The 24,415-nt window shown below is 40.0% G+C and overlaps 1 protein-coding gene across 2 annotated transcripts in view; it reads left to right on the top strand.

Annotated features, from left to right (window-relative positions):
- Nucleotides 1-140: 140 nt before the first annotated feature.
- The window catches only part of MGAT4C (MGAT4 family member C), a 302,395-nt gene continuing 278,120 nt past the window's right edge, over nt 141-24,415 (top strand). Inside the window, exons 1-2 of one of the 2 annotated variants that reach the window (XM_019514822.1) lie at nt 141-370; nt 2,643-2,728. The gene's annotated coding sequence lies outside the window, so the exon portion shown is untranslated. The remainder of the gene's footprint in view (nt 371-2,642; nt 2,729-24,415) is intronic. The other variant, XM_019514823.1, reaches the window with a different exon arrangement.

Here is a 24,415-nt window from a genome sequence, read left to right as displayed (position 1 = left end):
CATTGCACCTGCCATTTCTATCCCTCAGAGTGAGATCTTTTTGTATGTTCCATTCCCCTCCCCAAAATATTATTACAGACACACATTTCAATTTGCAGCTGACAGTTTAGGGTTAAGATATGATTCCAGGTAACAGAAGCCAATGAGAGTACACCCAGTTGATGTTTGTGACATCATCTTACAGTCAGAGTATATAGAATAGCTGAGGTAGCTTTCAGCTTCAGCACCAGTGCCATTATGATGGATGTTTACATCTCTTCATTGAGAGCCAATTATCTCGCTTTTGTGTGAGGCCCAAGGATCACTCATGCTGCCTGCTTGCACCGAGCACTGTTGGATCTAGCTGAACGAATTGTTTTCTCTGTCTCTGGTAAGTGTCTCTCCTGTTTTACCTTCTCTTTCAGAATAAAGGTGATATGTCTAACCTGTATAAGGAATAGCTTTCATAGTAGAGAGGCTCACAAAGCTATATACTATAAAGAAGAGCTTTGCTTAAAAGCAAAATGCTTTAAAAGGAAATGCATTTTAAAGGGAAAGAGGGTCTATAGCTGGAAAACTGTACTTTGTAATGTAACATGGCTGTTTATTTGACACTCCAGATTAATTGAAGAGTTATTAGATTGACAAGGCTGTTACTCGGAACAGTAATATACTGCATGCAATTTTCCTATTGAAATCAAGCATTTGGCAATGAACAGAAGATGGAGAGGCTTAGGAACAGAGATTTTTAAATTAGATCCAACTTTTAAAAATGTTTTGGAATACTTTTGGAAAGATGATTTCCAAAGCCATGCAAATTGATACCACGATGTTCAAGTTTCAGAATGTGGAATAAGTTGTTGGTCACTTTTTTTCCCCTGGTTATCATTGTTCAAAGGGACAATGAAATAGATAATACAATTTGGAAAAATTAATTTACTGTTATTAGCAACACCAATTTTCCTTCAAGTACTTATCAGTGTACAATATAAACTGGTCCCATGTGTATGCAAAATCTAAGGGATGAGGAGGAGGTTGTTATCAGTATTGTGATTCTCAGTGGGGGGTTCTATTTGTGCATCTTCTTAGTTTTGCAACAGAATAAGTACATTTGAAGCTCTTGAACTGATGTGGATTTAGGAGATTAGAAGTGACACTGATGTTGACAAATCAGATACAATCAAGGATTTAATTAACTGAAGGAGTTCAGGGGCTACTGTAAGAAGAATCCAATAGCAGTTAACTAGTCAAGAAGTGTACATAATAGGAGATAATAAATAACTGGCTGTAGTTAATTTAAAAGCCAATGACACTTATTTGAGAATAATTGAAATTCACTAAATACCTACTATTTAATAGCTTTCTGCACTTATTTCTGTAATCTATTATTGTATAACAAAAGTTTTCAATGATGGTATGCATAGCAAACATTACAAGCCTTTGCAGTTTTGAGATTTATTGTTATTCAGTTTTGTTATGAACAGTAGTCTAGGTCTCTGTTAATTAGTTGGGGGGTTTTTGACAAATAATAGTTTCATCTCAAGCATCACTTAAGGAGAGCAGGGCTTCTCAGCTGTGTTGTGCTTTTGCACTTTCTAGTCACTCGATCCCATCTTTGAAGTTCTTAATATTTACCATGTTTATTCATCTCTCTCCATCAATGTCTAAACAATCCCAACTTTGAACCAATTATCAGCCATATATTATAGATGGATGTAAAGTAACATTTTTTTCCATTGAAGCAAATGCTATATCTTTTCTTGTAAATGGCAAGATCCAAAAGTACTTTGTTAAAGTTTAGAATTCATAGCCTAGAGGGGAAAAGAATATTTTCCTTTTTATCCTAATTGCTTTGTGTCATCATGCTAAACTAATTATGTTCTTTTGTCCCTTTTAAAAACATTATGTAGCTTCCTAAGACCAACAGAAAAAAACAAAACAGAAGAAGTGTAGAACTCTGCCTCACCTACATAAATCCGCATATGAGATAGATGCACGTTTCACCAGTTCTTTGTTCCTTCCTAGAATTCATATCAGGGCACAAAGCAAACCAGCCCCCACCCCCACCTTAACTAATAATTGTACATAATTTCAGTTAGCAAGCTTTTAGTGTTACCACAATGTATACTCAAGAACATTACAAATATTCTACAAAAAGTAGTCTCCCACATACAAACACATGTTGCCAGGGATATTCATGTTTAAGGCACTGGTTCAGGAATCTTGTTTATTAAGGATTTTTTTTTAATGAATGTGAATGTTCTTATTTAAATGGAAAGCCGTATGACTATAATGAAGATTAGTGATCATATGGTCAAATAATCAACTATCCAGTATTGTTACTCTCAGGCAGGAAATAAAGCATGAATTTCAAATTTTATTTTTTTGAGGAAGTTAAATTCACCCTGGTAAATCATAGAAAGCCCCCTTTCCTCAGAACTTTATGCTGTGATTTTTTTGGTTGGGTTTTTTTTTTGGAAGAAAAAAAAATTTTTTAAAGGTAGCCCCATAGTTAATCTGCCATTAGCTCACCATTATTCTGGAAAATAGCCTTGAGCATTTCAAACAGAACTTGTCTATTGAGCACGTAGGATGGCTTCCATATACCTGCTCTTGCTTTTGTAGTGCAAGAGGAACTAAAACAGATTATTTTTTAATTTAAGAATAGGTAATTTGCTTGTCTGAGGAGAATAAGGCCATGTGATTTATCATGAATGGATCTACACCTACATCTTCACTATGGCATCAGGTAAGAGACAGCGCCACAACAACAAAGATGTGAATCATGCCTCCTACACAAAGAGCTTAGTTTAACTGCTCATTTTGAACCAAATGCTAAGGTGAAATATGGGGGAAAATTCTTGCTAATGCTCAACAGATGTAATATTCTTATTCTGGATAGTAAATGTAGCCAATCAATATCACAGAAACTTGCTAAATACACTCCTTGTTGTAAATAGAGGATAATCATTATGACTAGTAGCATCATGAAGGAAGAAAAAAATTCTTTGTTTCATAACATGCAGAGAGAAGTTCCTTAGAAATTACAGACTCAAAAGGCCAGATTCTGTTCTGTATGCAGTTTACAGTGGTTGTAACTAAGAAGAGTTCACTTAATCTGATTAATCTCTGGTCCTAAGGGCATGCTACAGCAGATCTTCTGTATATCACCTGACAAATCATCCTAAGAATACAATCCAGAAACCACTGATAATCAGACAACCTTTCACTTCAGCCATTCTCCCTCTCCATCTTGGTTGTACTTTATGCATAAGAACTGCAGAGAAGGTGGCGTGGGAGCTGGCTGATATTTCCCCACGAATCCAACAGAATCCTCAGGTGGTATTTTTGGAAGAAATTATTTTATCTTTTGCTACTTAGTTCACAGAACATGAGATATGGGCTAAACCCCTGTACCAAAGTTTGTGAAATAAATTATTAAATGAAATACAGTGACGCTTATGGCACTTACAATCCAATAATACCTACTATTTAAGTAGGGAGGGTTACCATATGTCTGGGTTTTCCCAGACATGTCCTCTTTTTGAGCCCTCTGATCTCTGTTCAGGTGGGTTTTTTAAAGCTGCCCAAATGTCCAGGATTTTGCTCTACTCTATGGGTGGGAGCAGGGGGAGTGTGATTGGAGGCAGCAGGAAACACAGACATACCTGCCTGCAGCTGTCGAGGTGCACACAGACCCATGTGGTGCCCCTGCTGCCTCCAATCACCCTCCCCCTGCTCCCACCCCCAAAGCAAAGCAAAATCCAGGCGGGGGGGGGGTTTGGGGGCTGGGGATGTGACAGGGCAGGGGGGGAGGAAGGGGTTGCCTGCCCCTCCAGTGGGGGAAAGGGGCAGGGGGGCAGTGGGAAACTGCTATTGTACTGCAGAAGTTTTCAGTAAAGGCACATGTGGCAAGCATTACCATGGGTGACTGGTTCATCCTGAGTCTGAGGGGATGCCAAATCACAGACCAGGGGGATCCCCCCACAGCCGATCCCTCCACAGCTGATTTCCGAGCACGGAACCACCAGCAACAAAACCGGAAGTGCATTTCTGCTGGAACTTCCACTGTTGTGGCTGGTGCTTCCAGTAGGTGCACAGCCAATCTCAGGGGGTGCATGCATGCATGTGCCCCCCCTATATGTCGCCAAAGAGTATTACCAGTCCTTGCAATTTGCAAAATGTTTAAGATTTGTTCCACACACAAGGCAACTTTTAAACAGGAGAGCTTGCAAAGTCAAGTACTCAGGTCTGAAGACATGTCAGAGCTAAGGTTGGCTTTGCAACCTTAATTTGGCTGTCTTGTGCACATGTATTATGAGATACTTATTAACTGTGTGATCACATAATGTCTTTTTTAAGAGAACTGTTCCCTTATTGCAGAGAATGGACATCTGTTTTTTAAAGGGTAGATATCATTTTTTTTCTTTCATATGTCTTTTTTCTGTTTGTGGACCCATGCCATATTTATTGCATACTATTCGAAGTAAAGTTTTGAGGAAAGACTTGTTTTTCCTTGAGCTTTCCTATGATATTCATCACTATTATATCTTAATCCTTCACAAGAGGGTAAAGGATCATTTTGCCTGTGGATTCCAAAGATACTTGCTGACAGAAGGGGAATAATGAGATTCGTGATGAAATGAATGAGGAGCCTTGGGTTTGTTCTAGATGGATGTGCATTTTACAGGCATTAGCTCTTTTTCCGCTTTTCCCCCAACCTTGACCCCACTTCTACATTCCATCCTTTCCTTGTCCTATCCCTACTCCTTCACTCTAGCTCTTTGTTAACTAAATCCTAGTCCAGTCCAATTTTCATTCTTGTCCCAGGTTCCCTTTCTAGCCATCTTAATTCCTGCTTTCACTCCCCACCTCACTTTCATTCTCTCTCTCCTTCCATAACTTCAGTCTCAACTTTGGAATCCAGCCTATCCAAGTTCAGCACCCCAACCCTTATCACATATCTCCCTCTATCCCTATTCCCATTTTCTTTCTCATTCTTCCTTCACTGTTTCTCAACTGTCATCTCCTTGCCTAGGCAGTTCCAGTACTCTCCACTCCAGAGGGTTTTTTGTTTAATTGAAGTCTCCCATATTTTTTTCACAGTTGCACTCAGATTTTCATAACTGACTCCCTTTACCCTTATCCAGCTACTTCCAGCATCCCATCCTACCATTTCGCTCCAGTACTAATCTCCTGTAGTGTAACTAAGAATGGACAAGCAGGGCACCAACCCCAGGTGCCAACTTAGAGTTTGTGCCATAAGGGGTGGGGGGGAGGGGGATCCATGCCATAGCAGCAACAGCCAGCATAGAAAGAAGTACAGCAGCAGCTCATGTAGAGGGATGCCCCGTGGCATCAGTAAACAGTGCCTTCCACCACCTCCTACTTAGTTTCTCAATTTTCCGTAATCCAAGTCTTACTGGAGATGTTATCAATCACCCTATGCCTTTACCTCCCTCTGTCCCGGCTTGTCTGTCTTCTGCATTTGAATTAGATCAATACTTTCTCCTTTCGTTGCCATTAGGGAGGTCACTGAAGCTATGAACAGGTGCTGAATTTGTCCCAAGACAAGTTGTACCAGTGTTGGTCCCAAAACAGAAATGCCCTAGGATTGGTGTGTACACACATTACCCATGCAATTAGAAGTTAGTGAGTAGCTGAATGCCCTGCTACTTTTTTGCCATTGATTCAGTGATGTAATCCTAGGACAACCATTTAGATGAACTTCAAGACATTCTGAGACAAACTGCTAGCACTTCTTATCTCATGAACCTTTTTAGGGTTTATCCCAGGGCAAAAGACACAGACATATGAATGACTCAACTTTGCCCTGGAATAATATTGTTTATCCTGGGAAAAATGTGACATTCTTTGTAGCCAAAGGATATATAGGAAGTATAGGATCTCTGCTCTCATTTCCAATATTTACCATGGAAGCAGCAATTTATGTTCAATTTCTCTTTTAGGACGGCTTATGCTCTGTTACTAGCCATGGCACATACAGTCTGTTTAGCACTAGTTACTGTAAGAGGCAGGAACAGGCTCAGTGAAGAAGAATCTTTGAAGACTTTAGCAGCTAAAATCTCCAGAGACAAACCTGTGATGTTTTTAAAGACTTGTGACTTAAAGAGATTTGGGTGCTTTTTCACAGACATGATAAATTCAACAAGCCATAGTTTTCATGCCTTTTGGGACCCTGACATACATTTTCTCTGGTGTGATTAAGGTGTTAATCATGCCAGAAATAGCAATTGGCTAGATGGTCAAGAATTCTTGGTGTCATAAAATTACAATGCAGCCAAGTACAGAAATTGTATTTGAAAAATGTGTAATATCTTTGTGGCTGGTTTGTATGGTGTCATAACTTGTGGCATGCCATGCAGGGACTGCCCCACAGCTGGACCACCCTGGGGCCTGAACTGGTCCCAATCCGCTATCAGCCGGTAGGGATAGCCTGGGAGTTCATGCCCCAAGGCAGTCCTTGGTTAGATAATGGTTGATCAGGATGGCCCCAGGGTTCCAATCCAGTCCTGGAGCTGATGGGATCTTGGGATGACCCCAGGGATGGAGCTTCAGGGTGATCACTTCCAACCACCTACACACCAGGATTGCCCCAGGACTTGAGCCCTGGGGCAGTCCCATTCTGCTGATGATCAGCTGATCATTAGGGCTGTGCAAAATGACATCATTTCATTTTCACTTGTGTTTCAACATTTCGATGGGACAGTATTTTGTATTGTTTCATTTCATTTCAAAGTGTTCCATTTCGTCAAAACTGTTTCGAGGTTTTTCCCATAGGCTATAATGGGGAAGCACAAAACTGCCTATACCTTTGTCATTTCTTGACATATTTGAATGGAAACTGCAAGAATGGTATCTGCTTCCGGGAGTATAAAGCCTGCCAAGTTTCAAGGAGATAGGTGCAGGAGTTTCTGGGAAACTGTACCTCAAACTGTTGACAAGGAAAAAGTGTGACATGTCTGACTGTTTGTGTGTGTATTGAGGCACAGCTGTTTTTCCATCCCTCCCCCAGAGCACTGGGATTGGAAGGGACCTCAGGGAAGGATCACAGTCACTGGCCAACTACACAGTCAGTATCAGAGCAGTCCTTCCATACTCTTCCTCCTCCCTCTGCTTAGTTTCTGTTTCCCTGCAAGCAAGCCCAGCTTTGAAACTCGAAACATTTCAAAACTTTCAGAATGTTTCCACGTCCCTCATTTTGTTTCGAGGTTGTTTTGAAGCCTTTCATTTCATTTTGATTTTTCTGTTTCAAGTTTGAAAAGGGTCAAAACAGCATCAAAATGAAATACCTGGCAAAATTTCACATAGCCCTACTAAGCATTGGCTATCTCAGAGGACTACAGGGAGATGCAAATAGCCCCATGGGCCCCTAAAGTCAACCAATGATCAAGTGACTGTCAGACAACCAACTTGCTGGAACCTGGGATCATAAGTCCCCTGCAATATGGCATGGTTGGGATCTCATGCTCCATCATACAGCTGTGCCTCCTGCCATGCACTTGCAGCGTGGCAGGAAGCAGGATTGTTGGGATCACACATCCAATCCTATCATTTTTAATTACATGCATGTCAGGGGCATTGGAGTTATTTTTTCCCAACCTGGTATCCACTTTCCCCACCTTAGTCAGCTTTAGGCCTCTGATTTATAAAGTTTCAGACTAAATTATTAAACTTTTCAAAGTTCTAAGCAATTGAAATGGGGATTTCTAACTGAAACTGTAAAATATTTTTAATAGAGGGTGAAATGAGCTCACTCATTGGCACAAGCAGGCAAAACACAAGTCCATTTTGAACATGTAGTGTGATTTCCTGCATGATACAGGCCATCAGTTTTTATTTCATAAATTCTGTGCCAAGTTCTTAAACCATTTGAAATTGTTTGAGATGCAGCAAAAGCTGTGTTAACCGGCACTTTATTAGCCAGAAAACTCTACTAACCAGCATCCAAGGGACGCGGCAAAAGTGAAACTGGAAGTACCACTTCCAGGGGACTTCCAGTTTCACCACTGCGAACTAAGTTTTTCTTTGTCACTACTTCAGCCCATGGCCTGGGCCAAAGCAGCCTGTGCGGGGCCTTCCTCCCTGCCCCCCCAGCACACTGATGCCAGGGAGTGCACCAGATGGTGCACATTTGATTAACTGGCATATTTGATTAACCAGCATCCCCCATTCCCGGGGGATGCCGAATAACAGAGCTTTTACTGTAATTTATCTTTCTGAAGGGCCCCGCTTAATACTAAAGAGATATATACAAGAAGCTTTCCCTCTCTCCTTCCCTTCCCCAGTATTCCTAAACTCAGGAATAATGTATATTAAGCAACATCTGCTAGCATTCTTTATTAATTAAGTACATACTTTGCTTATAACAACATCTAATATCACTATAATTCTTGATATTTTGTGGACTGAAATTTAGCCTTGCTTTCCTGAAAAAAAAAATAGTGGAAATGGAACAAGAGAAGGTAGAGGAAAATATATGGCCACATTTCCTACCCATGTCTGTGGCTCTAAGTAGTTTACGGTGACTACTGAATATTTATTCCTACCAAAAAACCAAAATTATTTTTCTTCTTAACATGAAAGATAATCTAGATAATCTGATGTCATCTATCATGGAATAATAATATCATATTATTATTCACAATTGGAAAATGTAGCTTTGTGGTACTTAGCATACACAACTTCTGACCTGTACTTATCCACAGTGGATAGTGTCCATTATTTTTTACCAATTGCCCTGTCACCAGATCAGTGAGCTGTAAAAATATTGTGGAGATGTCACTTCCCTTGCTGACTGTAGCTAATGCAGCTCTCCCTCAGAATAAGCATGAATTTAGACATTCCTGTGATAGGATCTTCAATTTTAGACTTGATCAGACCCTTTATTGTAATAGCCTGCAGCATTGACAAGGGACATGTATGTACCATTCTTTCAATCACTGTTTTTTTCCAGGTTTAGACAGAGGCCAGGTACAAACATTACACTTGTACTGGTATAAGTGATCAGAAACTGGCCTATAACTGCAACAGAACAGAAGCTTGGCATACAAAGCTGGTGTATTAAACATACGAGATCAGAAGTTCAGCACACATAGACTGGTTTAAAAATGGCAGAACCTGGTCTAAAATATGCACCCCCTACCAAAGGGTGAATATTCATTCTGTTCACTAGTAATCTAAACTATGCCACTTACAGAAAATCATGTAACTTAGATTGATTTTGCCTTGGGCTGTTTGAATGCCTGTACCTAGCCAGAGGCAGCACAGATCTTGTCTTTATGTAACTAAATGAATGAATAACCCTATATTATTATAAACAAGTCTTGATTTCCACTAAGTAGGGAAAATAATAGACTTTTGTTATACAATGGTTTGTTTTTTTTATTTTGTTTTGTTTTTAGAAATGATTTCCAACAACATAGCAGTTTAACAGAAAGTAAGCCTATCAGGTATGGGATTCTCGGTTCCAACTGCACGTGGTCCCCAACAACAACAAAGTGGGCTACCAGCCATGGGAGCCTGCTTCATGCTGATGCTGGGGGAGCCCAGGATCAGGCTTCTCCTACACCCAGCAATAAGGCACATGTGGCATGGCAGGAGGCGCAACTATGTGGATTGTGCATTAGATCCAATCATGCCTTTATCTATATGTGTAGAGACATACCAATATAGCAGCCAACAACTTAATACTGCAAAAGAAGTTGTCTGAGAAGTTAAGTGATTTAACACTGACATTTCCAAAAGAGTCAGATTTGGCCCATTGTGCTTGAGCTGGTAACATGGCATCCCTATCATAATACCTGACTGAAGGAGAAAAGGATATGCATATGTTTGAACAATAGTAATAGATTTTTCTTCGATTACTTTGACCAAATAGTAGGAAATGTGTCTCATCTCAAAATGATTTTTTACTCCTTGAATTTAACTTTGCTCTTGAAACAAAATTTCTAAAAAGCATATTGCTGAAATTGTTTGAATTTCCCTTCCTGGAAACAAGAGTTTCTTTATGAAATACATTAATTTGCAAGCAATATTTAACAGCTTTCATAATAAAGATTACAAAATCATTCTCTTGACAGTTTCCTCTAATTCCCATCCCACCAATAACACCATCACCACCATAAACATTTGTATAGGTGACTCTCACAATGTCTAGTATATTTCTTTAAAAATAGAAAATCAATGTATTTGTAAATGGGATATGTTCAGAAATCACCATTATTGCTGATTTCTCTTTTGTCATCTGTCCATACTTCATGGAAAGCGTGAAGGGGAAAATAGTAGAATTGAACACAATTGTATATCAAAGGAGCCATAACAATTTACACCACCTGAAGTACTGTCATTAAAGATGCATCTCTGCTCTTGGAATATGTCTATAAGAATATTGGAAAGACTTTAAATATTGTAATTTTTAGGGTTACCAGATAAATCCAGTTAGGATCCCCTTGGATAACACTTTTTGTTGCCTTAGCTATAGCCTTTCTCTAGGGCTAGCATTGGCCATGGCTGTTACATGCTTCCAAGTCTCTTCCATCTCGAAGGTGTCTAAATCACTAAAATTCATCCTATACCACCCAATGCAAGAATCAAAATTCTGTTAAGATACCTAGGTTCCTTATGTAGCTTCATCTGGTCCAGAAAAGTTACCTAAGAAACTAGATTTAGCCTACTGCCTGTACTTAAAAGTTGTCCAATATGGCCATCTAGGTATCCATCTCTGCTGGAGTTCCGTTCAATCTGGGAATAAGCATATATTCAATGTAAATTCCCAATTACTTGGTAGAAGAAAAAAAATGTTTGTAGTGACTGTTTGATATTAACAGGAGATGGTGCCAACTTTCTGCCCAAAAGTCTTGCATTAAGGCATTTTCTTGGAAAGTGTAAAACTTAGATCCTAGGTCAAGCTGACCCTACAGGGATCTAAACTTGTGTCTCCTACAGGAATTTGAACTTGTGTTTCCAAGAGAATGTCTTAACCATCAGCTAGACTATTCAGTATTACGTTTAAAACTAAGAAGAAGAAATTCAGACAGTTCACTATATGTTTCACACAGTGGGTGAAACTTGTAGAACTCATTGCCACAAGATGTTGTGGAGGCTAGTTGCATAATCCAATTCTGAAGGGAATTGGATCAATTCTTGGCGGAAAGATGCATCAATAGGTATTCAGTGGTAGATAGAAGCAGCCTCTGAATGAGAATTTATTAAACCTGTGAATGCTGAAAGCTGCAATGGGGAAGAAGCATGGCATAGAACATGTTCTGCTCACTTTCCCCATCAGCATCAATTCCTGCCACAATGTGAGAGAGGATACTGGACTGGATGTACCTATGGTATGACCCAGAAAGTGATATTTCTTATGTTCTTATGTTTTTATGACGCCACCTTCTGTTGAAGCTGGGCCACTGTGTGGAAAAGAATTCAACAATTATGGGAGAGAAAGACAGCAAATATCTAGCTGCGGCACAGAGCAAATTTTCCTGTTGGTTGCTGTCATTCTGGGACATGCCTCTTTTATGCTTGGCTTTCCAGTGATCCATCTTTTGGTAGAAGAGGTAAAACCTTCTTTCCTGTTAGAGCACACTCTTGGGAAATAGCTGATGTGGGATTCACATCTCCTGATGTAGGTATGGAAACGGGGCCTTCTGCTTCCTGAAAAAGTGCCTTAAGTGGAGGGGTACTGGGCAAAAGGTAGACACCACCAACACTGGTCTGTCCATTCTCTCTAAAATGAAGTCAGTACTGCTGTTTTTCATACTGACAGAGAGCTCCTCTGAGTAAGATGGATCACACTTCTTAGTGATGTGACTCAAGCTGGATCTCAACATGACAACAGTGTTTTAGGCAGTCTGTAACTTCTGATGGAGTGAGAGAAAGACATATCCCTGAGTAGAATAGAATTGGCCCCTATAGAATAAGGGTATTCCCTGGAGACGCATTAGATTGGTGGTTCTCAAACTTTTTTCGTGGACCACTTGAAAATTGCTGAGGGTCTCAGTGGACCACTTAATAAACTTTCTTTTGTTCTATAAATCAAAGCACACAACTCATATTTTAATATCAGTACTCTTACCTTGCAAGTACAGATATTCTCAATCTTTCTGCAGACCACCTGAATGGAGCTCACGGACAAGCGGTGGTCCATGGACCACAGTTTGAGAACCTCTGCATTGAACTATGAAGAGCTACTTGATCTAACTCTGCATGTGCTAGCTGCAGAACCAGATGCAGTATGGGCAAATCAGAGCAGTGCTGAACCAGGTCACATAGATATAATTAACTAGTGTTGTCTGAATGGAATAACTTGGTTTTGCCCTGTGAGGAATAGGATGAGCCTTTGTTTTATTAGCCTTTTTATTGAAAGAAGGTGCCTCATTCTAGGCACCGTACAGGTAGGAAAAAAATCCCTATTGTCACATGTAAGTTTGAATAATATAACAGTCCTGGTTGCCTTAGAAGCAAGATAGGATCTTCTCCCTTGTCTGTACTTTCTGCTCTGACATAACTGCCATATTTCTATAGCTATTTAAACATATTTTCTGATCTGGTATGTCTGGATTTGATATGGTGTGCTACTACAGTATTCTGATAGAAATGGTCTTTTGTTATTAGTAAATTATTGGGATTTTTTTCCAGAATAATTAGTCTATGGTAAGAATAGTAGCATTCATTTTTTTTTCTGTTTGGTTTAACGAAGGACCCCTGAAAGACAATTGTTTCATTCCCAGTTGGTAAAACTTTTCCTGGCATCTGACAGACACCTTTAGGTTCCCTTTAAATTAGAAGTAGAAAACAGGATAAGCAGAAAGAGTTCCTAGTGGGCTTGTTAAGTTTCTTATAGTGATGGAATAAGGAGGCATCAGCTTCTGGCGCACTTGTAGTGAATTCCCTCTTGTACCTGGAAATGTTTAGCATCAGCACTGCACTGTGAACTCTAGAAAAACTACAGTAGGAGAATGGATTAGAACAGACTTAGCTAACTGTAACAGAGACTCCAGAGCCCCAAAGTATCGTGATCAGAATTTGCTTCAATTGAATTATCACTCTTCTAAATAAGCATTCTTAACTATAAAGATGTTAGTAGATAATCCTTCCTGTCAAAGATTTCTGAAGGAATACAGAGACTGAAACCTTTGCTTTCAGTTGTATAATGCTGTCTTTCAGGCAAGTGGTGTCAATTTTTCTCTGCACTGGAAAGCTGAAGAAAACTCTGAGATTTTTGCTCACGTATTAGTTATATTGTTCACTGTCTCTAGCTCAGGGTTCATCCTTTGCAAAGAGGCTTAAACAGTTAGAAAACTTAAGAGTAGAGGAAACCTATGGACAAGGGGATTATCAGATATAAAGTAAAATTTTCAGAGGCACCTACAGTTTTTAAGACATGAAAGTCAGGAGGATTTGGGCACAAAGCTACTCTGGAACCAGAGCAAGTGTATCCATGTAAGCATAGCACTGTGGATTGGTTAATAAGCTCCATGTGACCTGGGTGCAGCACTGTTTAAATTTCACTATCCTGCTTCTGGTTCTAAAGCTAGTACATGCAGAGATATTTAATTCTCTTCATAGTGTTGCCATTCACTGTGAGGGCATTGATAATACACGTTACAGTGTTCACAACTAGCTCAGGGTATATTTTCAATGCCCACTGCATTGTGTCTTTGTTTCGAAGTAGGTCTTCATATGAATGTCCTTGAATCATGCTGATCTGGCAATGAAGAGTAGGCTTCATCCCAATGTCCAGCTGTTTTTTGTACGTGTCCCTGATCTTCAGATTCTTTAAGAAGATGAAGAAATGAAGAAATGCTACCAGAGAGGGCAGGTAATGAAAGAAGTCGGCTGTGTGTTTTTGTAGATGTGTAGTGTTATGTACCTTCTCCATGATAAATCAATGCTTTGGCACAAAGAAGAAACCATATAGTTCCCACACTCCTCCATAACTGATTGAACATCCAAGACAACTGCAGTTTAATGTTCAACATAAAGAAGCACCAGAGGTTGTTTGTCTCCTCAAGTAGTTGAAGCTGAATGTCAATGTTACTAATGAGGAAATGTTCTTGAAAAACCCAACTTCAGTGAAAACAGGCATTCAGGTTCCAGTTACGATAAATTAGCAGCTAATATAAAATCTATGGATTTGAATCTGTGAATGAGAGAATTTTCTTTCCCTCTTCACCCGACATCTCCTGTTCAAGGTGAGGGAGGTGATAACCCATTTATGAACGTAAACACTGGCTGGCAATTGATGTTGTTGCCATGATGGTCCAGGAAATGCATAAGAAGTATGGGGTTTATTGTGTTCTCTTTCATTGCACCAACTGTATGTTTGGAAGAAATTTTAGAAAAATTTTGGGATGCAATTGCCCTTCTTCAGAAGATAAAATAGATCACAAAAAACTGCTTCCCTGTTTAACAGAGATTTTTTTTTTCTTCTGAATTATGCTGGCCTGGCCAATGCAAATAGACAGAATTGCAGCACGAAGTTATGGCCCTGTACTCATGCTGACAAATTTCTGTTGTATGGAGTCCCATATGCTTAGGAACAGTTGGCCTGAAATTGATTTTTGATTTTATTTTATTTTTTTCGCTATGCACCAGTCTCTTGCACAGATTTTCTATTGACTAACAGCCTATTGAGTTTCTGCCTTAATCAATGAAAATGCATCTAAATTAATAAGCAATAATCAGAGATTAACAGTTTTAAGATGCTATCTTTTAATAAGCCAGACAAATTCCATCACAGCTACATGTATAAATTTTAAAATAATTAGTGGTTGCTTCCACTCATTCATAAATGAGTTATGTATATTTTTTGAAGATATGAAATTTATCATATTGGGAGGGATCAAGTGCTGCTTTTTAAGAAGTTGAAATAAACATCTAAATAAAATATCTACATTTTCAAACTTGTAAAAATGTTGGGGTTTTATTAGAAACACTCACAGAGCTTGCTGTTATCTAACTAGAAAAAAAATACAAAGTTACTGCATCTTTGTTGTTGCTGTGCAATACTAGAAGTAAATCTTCAATCCTTTTTGAAGACCATGCTCAATCTGTTCTTTCTTTCTCATTATCTGAGTAGAATAGATTTATAATTATTAAATTATTTTATGGACTTTGCTAGATGGTGCTTCTGATTCTGATATTGGTCAATCATGGAACAATCTATGCAGCTGTGCAGAGCAGCTACGGAACTTCCCACCGGCAGGGGGCGGGTACTAGGGAGGGAGCTTGGGAGAGCTAGAGCCACCCCAAAATTTGCCTTAGCACCCCCTCCTAGTGCCACCCCTTTCCAAGCCCCCCACTTCCTCTCTGGGCTGATACCACCTGCGCCACACAGCTGAGTTCACCTTGCTCCTGCCTGCGGCACTCCTAGGGCTCCCATCCCAACCCATTCTGGCTGGCTGTGGGTGGGAGAAGGCGTAGCGCTCCCAGCCTAGCCTGGCCCAGCCATCAGGGCCCATGTCCCGCCATTATCTGTGCAGTGCCCCCAATTTTCTGTCTAGCCCACCTCAGCCCCTCCACCAGGAAAAGGCTGGTGCTGCCCTGCCCCACAGGTCCCACAGAGCTGTGTAGGAGGAGAGAGAAGTTATCAGAAGAGTTGCTTCAAAACAAGAGAGGTTTAGTAAAATAGACAACCGAATTAAGTGGAAGAGCAAGACCATTCAAAAAGTGAAAAAGTTATTATGGGTGGATGGTGGGAGGTTGGTAGAGGTAGCAGCTAGATTGTAATGAGCTTTAAAGCCTTAAATGTCTGTGTTTAGTCCATGGTTTTTAGTGTTCAGTAGGTTTATGATTTGTGTTATTAGGCCTGTCTTCTGAAGATGTTTTGTAGTTTTTTTCCTTAAGTACAAAGATTGTGAGGTCAGAAAGGGAGCGATTGTTCTGTAAAAAAGGCACTCCAGTGAGTGATTATGTGTCTCTGGCCTTTTATCTTTTTTTTTCTGCGAGTTCTTTCTGGTTCATTCGTTTTGTCAGTTTCACTCGTATAGCTTCCATGAGGGCATTTGGTCCATTGGATGTGTGATATACCACATTCTGTGCTGAACACATGTAGGATCTGTGGATTCTGATGGCTTTCTTGTAGAGGGCGTTGATTTGTGGTGGCAATAAAGATGTGTTGACACATTTTGCATTTATTGTTAAGGCAAAGTTGTGTCTCACTTGGCATCCGTTGATCAGTGGGGAGTTCACGTATAATGAGTTGGGTCAGATTTGGGGGCTTGAAAGCCAGGAGCAGTGAGTTGTGTGCTGCTGCCAATATGGCGGCAGAGACTGACATTCCTGCCATGGCAGCAGCAGTGACAGATGCTTCTGCTGCTGGGGCAGTGAGGACAGCTGCTGCTGCCAGGACAAGTACAGCTCCCTTGGTTGGAAGTGTGGGCTGTTAGACTGTTATCCTCTTAACACTTTTTGACAGCTTTTTGACCCTCCATGGAAGGCAGACAGCTTTGCCTGCCTCCCCTGGGGGAGGAGGAGCGGGAACAAAGGAGCTATTGCCTTAGCATGAACTAATGAAAAAAGGCCAGGATAGTGCATATTGGAAAAAAGTTTATTCATTTATTTTCTCAGTTGCACCTTAGCTTCAATTACTTGAGAATATATGGTGGTTAATACAATACAGTATGTTTTACAATAATTATCTGTAAGTGACTACAGTATAATGGCTTCTATTTAATCTCTGCTGAAAGAAAGAGATGCCACTTTTTAATGTTTATTTGTGTCCCTTAATTGAATGAAGCTTAGCAAGATAGCTCAGGCAGTTCTCGCAGGAAGTTATTTATTTTCTTTGGATCAAGGACTTTCCCTTTCAAAGCAGTGTTTGTCTTGTGCTGTGATAGATGGCAAACATAAGTGGCAATATTAATAATGACCAATTAATAAGCACTAGAAGTATTTTTAATACTGCATAGTGTCCTACTGTGGTAGTAAGGCTCAAAAGAATAAATATGAAATCAAGTGAGATCTCATGATATGCTAGCAATTTAATGTATAGCTTCAAGTTTTACAAAAAGAAATTGTTCATTTGAAATCAATTCCCATATCATTCCAAGTCTGGTGCTGGGACAGACTACCAACTCTGTAAGGCAAAAGCGCAGGTAAATTCAATGTAATATGCCTAGAGGCACAGATATACATAGTTTTTTTCTGAAATTAATCAGTTATTTATTACATGTACCTCCTTTTTTATCAGTCTTCTTTTCCTGTACTCTTTTGTCCTTTTTATACTTTATACTGTCTCATCCCTCCAAAAATCAACATTTAGTTAAACTCTGTCAAAAAATATTCAATTTAAGCCTTGTAAATGCTTAAAACCAGCCTGTCTGAGTGTGAACTGTTTTTTTTTAATACCAGCAGTGGATAGCTTATTTTTCCTTTAAGTCCTTCAACTGAGAATAGAAGCTTTTTCTATATCTTTGTGCTCTGTTTGGACATCTGCAAACTTTCCAAGCCTATTTTTTGTAGTGTGTATTGCTCTTGGGGCTGATGATAACAATGAACAGCTGCATGAAATATAACAGATAAAGTTTATTTTATAGGAACATCACCCAATGAAGTTTTCTACAGTTTACAAAACCATGTACCAATAGCACAATACAGAATTCTTGTCATTATTGTTGTTTGAAACTATACAGTAGCTTTCTGGTAAGTAAGGGATGTATCTTAAACTAACAGGCACCCCAGCAACACTAGTTCATTGGGATAGGTGCTGTTTCTTCTCTTTCACTAACTGGCTGACTTTCTCCGTTGCAACTAATGGAATTGGTCCTTCTCAGTGAGAACAGTTTTAATTTGTTTCTCTAATAAAAGTATTGAATTAGCCTCTTCAATCCATCTGGAAACCAACTAAAATATTTTCTTGCAGTTCTTATCAGACTGTAGCAGGCAGGCACTAGCCTACTGCATGGCAACTTCAATTCTTCTTCCTGTTATCCGGAACAGTTTTGGATGTGCATGATGTTGGAGTGCTGTTTCTATGCCTGAAAGAGGCCAATTCTGTTTCTAACTCCTTCACAGTTAATGAGAACTATCTCAGTGTTACTTATATTTTGGCATATATAGTTATTTTCCTTGGCAAACATTGGGTATTATTTGTTTCCTGTAGATCTGCAGTGTTCTCTTTTAGTATCAGAAGTAAAGAGAAACTTGATTCTGCTTCCGATAAACTAGTGTAAGCAATTACAAACTTGGAAAAGACATCACAACCAGCAAGGAAACTTTAATAGTAATGGAAGTTCTATTTTAAAGGCTAGTCATGCCCCCTGTGATGCCTTCTCCTTTCTTCAAACTTGTGAACACTTTTCAAACTGTGAATAAGTCTACTATTGAACAATCTTTAGTTATATATTTTGTGCCCATCAGAAACCTAGGAGCTGACCCTGAACTTGCTTGTCAATGACAGAACTCTCATCCACATCAGGTCAGGGGCAGGTTAAATACTATCACACCTTTCTATTTCTTATTAATATATATAATAAATATATAACCATTTATTAGCAATAGTTTAATTAGAAATCAAGAATCATGAAACTGACGTCATATAAATTAATAATTCTTCTTAAAAAAATGATTTTTGTAGCCCATTTCTAAATGTACATTATGACCCTCAAGAATGAGCATCTGTTCGTCCATGGACAGGCATTACATTTGTAATGAGAAATATTCTCTTTTAGTGCTTCAAAATCCAAGAGTACAGCCACTCATGGGGGGAAAACTGACAGTTGTATGAAGAAATGTTAGCTTTTTCAACAGTAATTTCTAGGCATGATGATATCCACATCCAGTTATATGTAGCACCACAAGAATCCTCCAGCATCTGTGGAGGCTGTGTTCTCCCTCTCACCCCCTGTCCATGGCTCCAAGGAGCCTGCCTGTTGCACCAAACTGTACTGCCCCAAGGAGACCAAGGCAGTCTCGCAAGTCACTATTGGTCTGCTCTGTGGACATGATAAAATCCTTCCTACTCAAAGAGCTCAGCAGCAATCTATGTCCCAGATCCTCCTGCAATGCAAAAAAAAAAAAAATCTTATGTCAGCATCTCTGGCATTCCCTAGAACCCAGAGCAGGAACTCATGAATTGCTGAGCTCAAGTCTGAGTACTTCCAAAGTCATCTTTCCAGTCTTACATGTGGCAAATTCCATGGCCCAGGTGAAGGGGACACTATTTAATACCTCTCCTGAAGCAGAGGCAACTTCAGAGCCATGTGGGGCAGTACTATGGCCAGGAGATTCCCATGCACTTGGTGCAGACTTACTGATGTAATTTCTAAAGGCCACAGCTAGGTCCAAGGGCAGCCCCTTCCCCCACTTATGAAGTGAAGCTGGCATTGGAGTCTTCCTCCTGCCGCTGATCTCCTATGTGTTGACGAGGCAGGTGAATTGCATTGCCAGCACCCACTAGTTGACAAGGACACCTCCTGTACTGCCTCTTCCACTGCAGATTTGCCTACACCAAACTGATTGATGAACCAAAGACCATATAGCCAGGGCCTTGGGCACGTCTGCATGGCCATACATGACATTCAACAGTGCCTTCATAGGAGCTCTCTGAAGAAGCAGTAGCAGGCCTTGGCTCTGTGCTGGCAGAAGTAAAGCATGCACTGGATCTTAAGAAATTCCAGGTCATCTCTGAATATATTTTCCTGAACTCTTCATTCCAGATCACTTCACTTCACTTCACTTCAAAATTTGTCCTTTGGAAGTAAATAAATTGATTAAGAACCTTAATTATACACCTACTTTGTTTATCCCTACATTTCTTTGTAAGTGAATCAACTTAAGATTCAGGTTATTTTCTATGGTGTCCTTACAACTTTCCCAAGTCACAATAGAATCAGTGGATCCAGAGCTGCATGGCTTCCTGGCAGCAGGGATCAATTTCAGGTTGGATCCTTTGGCAGTGGCAACTGTGAATAGATGCACTCCTGGCATGAAAAGGGTAGGAGTCTTTGGGAGTGTGATTCCCCAGGGGCCCAGCCAGTCTGCACTCAGCTATCCTGATGAACCTCTAGAGATGGAGTGCCCCTGTAAGGCATTCTGGGATCACTACACACTATTTTGTGGTTGCAGAGCACCAGCAGTATAACCTTTTGCCTTGTTTTGCATCACTACAGGTAAATGGGCACTGGAACAGCTATTTGTGCTTGTCCTACCATGTTTTTGGGGTGCTACAAATTTCCTGGGAAAATTTTTTTTATGCTTCAAATGAATTTCTGCCCATGCCCTCAGTCTCAGATAAAGAGGCTAATCCTTTATATAAAGCATTGAAGCTTATTTTATGAACTCTGGCTCCACTGCATTAGACAGGATGGAGTTTATCACTTAACTGAGAACTGGTCTGTATTCGGACTTTTCTGGTCTCTTAGTGTTCAGGTTGAGCTTCGTCCATTCAGAATTTATTAAAAAAAGTGCTACCAGATGATTAGTGGGTGCTTATATCCATTTCTGTGGACAGTCCAGAGAAGTTCTATATCCACTATATCCTCAGCTACGGAAACTGACTCTTGGTCTCAGACCACTTAGATTCATACTTGTAGGACTGGAGGGTTGTATTTCTAGTTCAATCTCTGGCATCCATCGAACTGGTATTTGTCATACATGGCGCCAGACTTTTTCATGTTTTTATGGCATTTTTTTCTGCTCTCCACAACTGGGTTTTGGCTGGCTGAAATAGAAGTAATGTCATATATGTGTATATATGTATGTGTCTGTGTGTATCTGTAACGGCACTACTTCACAACAAGTCAATATTTATAATTCTTGGGAGGAAAACGTGTGTGTGTACATGTGTTTTCCCCCCCAAGGATTATAAATATTGACCTGCTATCTAGAAGGTAGTGCCAATGAATAAGCTTTGTGTAAATCATGCAAAGGGACATGGCACCATTTTTTCTATGTGTGTGCATGTGTGCTCACACATGTGTAAATTTATATAGTTCTTAGTTATGTGAAGCCATAGCTTAGTCATTTTATCTCTTAACTCATTTTTTCCAAGGTGATACATAGCCTGTCTAAAGACTGTTTAGGAAATAAAAGCAGAGACTATGTGTGTACTATTATAACTCACACTTGTTTAAAATAAATTCATAATGGCTCTCTGGTAGCACTGTTAAGCCAGAATTGACTATAAGTTTTGAAGAAATAATTACTATGATAAACAGTATGGAAAAAATCTTGATTCAGGAAAAACTCTCACTGAAGTCAGTTCTGTGTGTGGTGGTTATGCATTGTCAATTTGCTGTGTGTAGAGTTTTTTAAAGATATATTTAAAAGAACAAAATGTCAAACTTAAAATATAGACCTAGGCATACATAGTGAATAACATGCTGTCATTGGATTTCACTTAAATATGGGTGCAGTGTTCCTTCACAGAGTGAGCTATGCAAGATTACTCTGCAGGCTGGATTAGCTCTGAAAGTTTTGGACTGGAAAAGGGATAAGATGATTCAAGAAGCCAAAGTTAGTGAGGCCTGGATGTTGAATTAGTTTGGCTGCAGGGATGATCTCCTAACACAGAGCTCATTCTCATTGAAGTAAAAGATTCAACTTCTGTAAGTTTTCTTTTTTTTCACTTGACCATGTTTGTAGGGTTTTTGTTTTTATTTTTGTTTTGTTTGCCTTAAATGGATAGGTGTTTTACCTTACTTTTAGTTTACTTCCATACTCACAGAATATAATACCTCCTTCCATTGTAGCTTCGTCACTAAGGGACAAATTGTCTTCCTCTGCAGGGAAAATATAGAAGGCATAAAGGTACTGGAAAATTCAGAATTTCTATTTATTAAATTGTCAGTACATTTTAAAGGATCTAAGGATCCTTTAGATGTGTTGTGTATATTACTGCATTGTCCAGTCACGGAGCAGGTCCCCAATGTGCTAAATGTACAGAAGAAAACTATAGGGTTGTTGCTTTAATGACTTTACTATCTAAATATGAGATATCGCAAGTAGGTACAGCAGGAAAATAGAATGATTTTCAAGAGCAATATGCATATAGTAACTACATAGTAACTCTAAGCTACAAGGAGAGGGAGATCTACCAATGAGTGGTAAGATGCCACACAATGTAATATAGCATGAATGTGGAATGTGAAAGTGTTCAGTGAAGAGGTGAAATGTTCAGCAAGTTCCTAGGTCTCTAGACTTACTCTGTGTCTTAGCAGTGCATCCTCCATGTAAAAAGTTTTGTGAAGTCTTCAATGGTGAAACTATGGCCTTGTCATTGCTGTGGTAGTGTCTCCAGAAGGATGAGGTTAAACATGCTCCATCCATCAGAGTCCACAGATACACTGCAGATCGAAGAGTTTGCAGTGAGGCTGGTCTGAACTTATCCCTAGTGCCCACTCTTGAGGCCTCAGTCTCCAGTGGCCCTGAACAATTACTGGGCATGAACATGATCCAGAAAATGACTGACAAATTTCTGGGTCTGAGGCATGTTGGGTATGTCTGGAGGGTGGTATGGGCACAGCTCCATCCTTCCTTGAAGTGAGGTTGGCAGTGGAGACAATATGCATTGTTGCTGATGCACAAGGGGGACAGGTTAGTACAGGGAGTTGTTTACACTCCTGTTTCCTGTGCCAGCTGATGTGAATTTAGCCTATGCTATATGTATGCACGGTTTAATGCTCTGAAGAGATTTTCTGATTAAATTCTTAGTTGTTAAATTGCAGTATTACCAGGGAGTTTCCAACATTAAATTGAATTTTCTGTGAGTTTTAATAAATGCCATAATAATATGGCAAATCTAGAATGTGTTTTATTATGAGAAATTACTTATATTGGCTGTATACTGCCAACCTTTTAAACATTTTAGGTATATGATTATACAAAACTATTTTTAAAAGGTCTAAGATCCATTTATGATTTTCTATATAAAAGCGTGTTTTATTAAATGTTTTTGATCTAGATTGTGGGTATCATGAACTCCACTAAATTTTGGGCTGTTAGGTAGGTTTTCATGTGTTTGTTTCATTGATATGGTGTGAGTGGTCTCATTGAAAAAACAACATTGTGCTGTACCCATTAACGTTGATGTTATCATTATTTGGATAATTTTATGCTTTCAATATATATCTTTATGCTTTTGGACATGATTTAATCAGGAACTGAGGGACCTGTCCCAGTCAGGGGCAGGTCTCAGCCCCACAGATTTTTCCCAGCCCCATGCCCTGATTGGCGATCAAGGCATGGGCTTGGAGACAACTGCAGGGGAAGGGCATGTCCCAGCCCCCTGCCCCAATTTGCTAGTGGGCAGCTAGCAGTGAGCCCCCAGCTAGGCAGGTTTGAGGTGTGGGGGGCAAAGGGTATGCCCCTTAACTCCCATACTGCCTGAGCCCCTACTGCCTGATCCCTTGCCACTGCTTGCCCTGCTGTGGTGGTAGGAGGGATGCATTTAAGACAGTTCTGTAATAATTTTCCTTGTATAGAGTCTAATTATAACAAAATTATACATATTTTTCATGGATATAAACAAATTATTGAGGGGGTGGGGGCATCTGAAATTCAGACCTGTCTTCAATCTGGGGAAATATGAGATATATGCTATTAGATGTTTAAAAAGGTATTATAGTAAAGGTACTACATTCAAAAGTCATAATCCAATTGAATCAAAGTATTTTTACTGGGATTTCTCTTTTTATTCATGCTATGTTACTGGGAGCTAGCTGGGGTTATTGCAGGGCCCTTGGCACGGATTTACGAGCACTCATGGTGCTTGGGCTAGGTGCCAGATGACTGGAAGATAGCTAACGTGGTCCCCATTTTCAAAAAAGGGAAGAGAGAGGACCTGGGCAACTATAGGCCCGTCAGTCTTACCTCTATCCTTGGGAAACTCTTTGAGAAGATCCTCAAGGAGCACATATGTGATGGGCTGGCTTCAGGGATGATGCTCAAGGGCAACCAGCATGGTTTCATTAGGGGCAGATCATGTCAGACTAACCTGATTGCCTTTTATGATCAAGTCACAAGGGCAATGGATGCAGGTGTCGCCGTGGACATAGTCTTTCTAGACTTCAGCAAGGCCTTTGACACCATCTCCCACCCCATCCTCATTAAAAAACTAGGCGACTGTGGCATTGATGCCTGCACAGTCAGATGGATTGCAGATTGGCTCAAGGGTCGTACTCAGAGAGTGGTGGTGGACGGGTCATATTCAACCTGGGGGGAAGTGGGCAGCGGAGTCCCCCAGGGCTTGGTCCTTGGGCCTGCGCTGTTCAATTTCTTCATCAGCGATTTGGACGACGAGGTGAAATGCAACCTGTTTAAATTCGCTGATGATACCAAAATTTGGGGTGAGGTGAGCACGCTAGTAGGAAGGGAAAGATTGCAGCAAGATCTGGATGGGTTACAGGAATGGGCTAACATAAACAGGATGCGTTTCAATACTGACAAGTGCAGGGTGCTGCACTTAGGC

The sequence above is a fragment of the Gavialis gangeticus genome, unplaced genomic scaffold, assembly GCF_001723915.1.
Source record: "Gavialis gangeticus isolate Ggan-Ray unplaced genomic scaffold, GavGan_comp1, whole genome shotgun sequence".
NCBI classification, from domain to species: domain Eukaryota; kingdom Metazoa; phylum Chordata; order Crocodylia; family Gavialidae; genus Gavialis; species Gavialis gangeticus.
The sequence above is the reverse complement of the archived record's forward strand: the minus strand, read 5'-3'. Positions and strand labels throughout refer to the sequence as shown.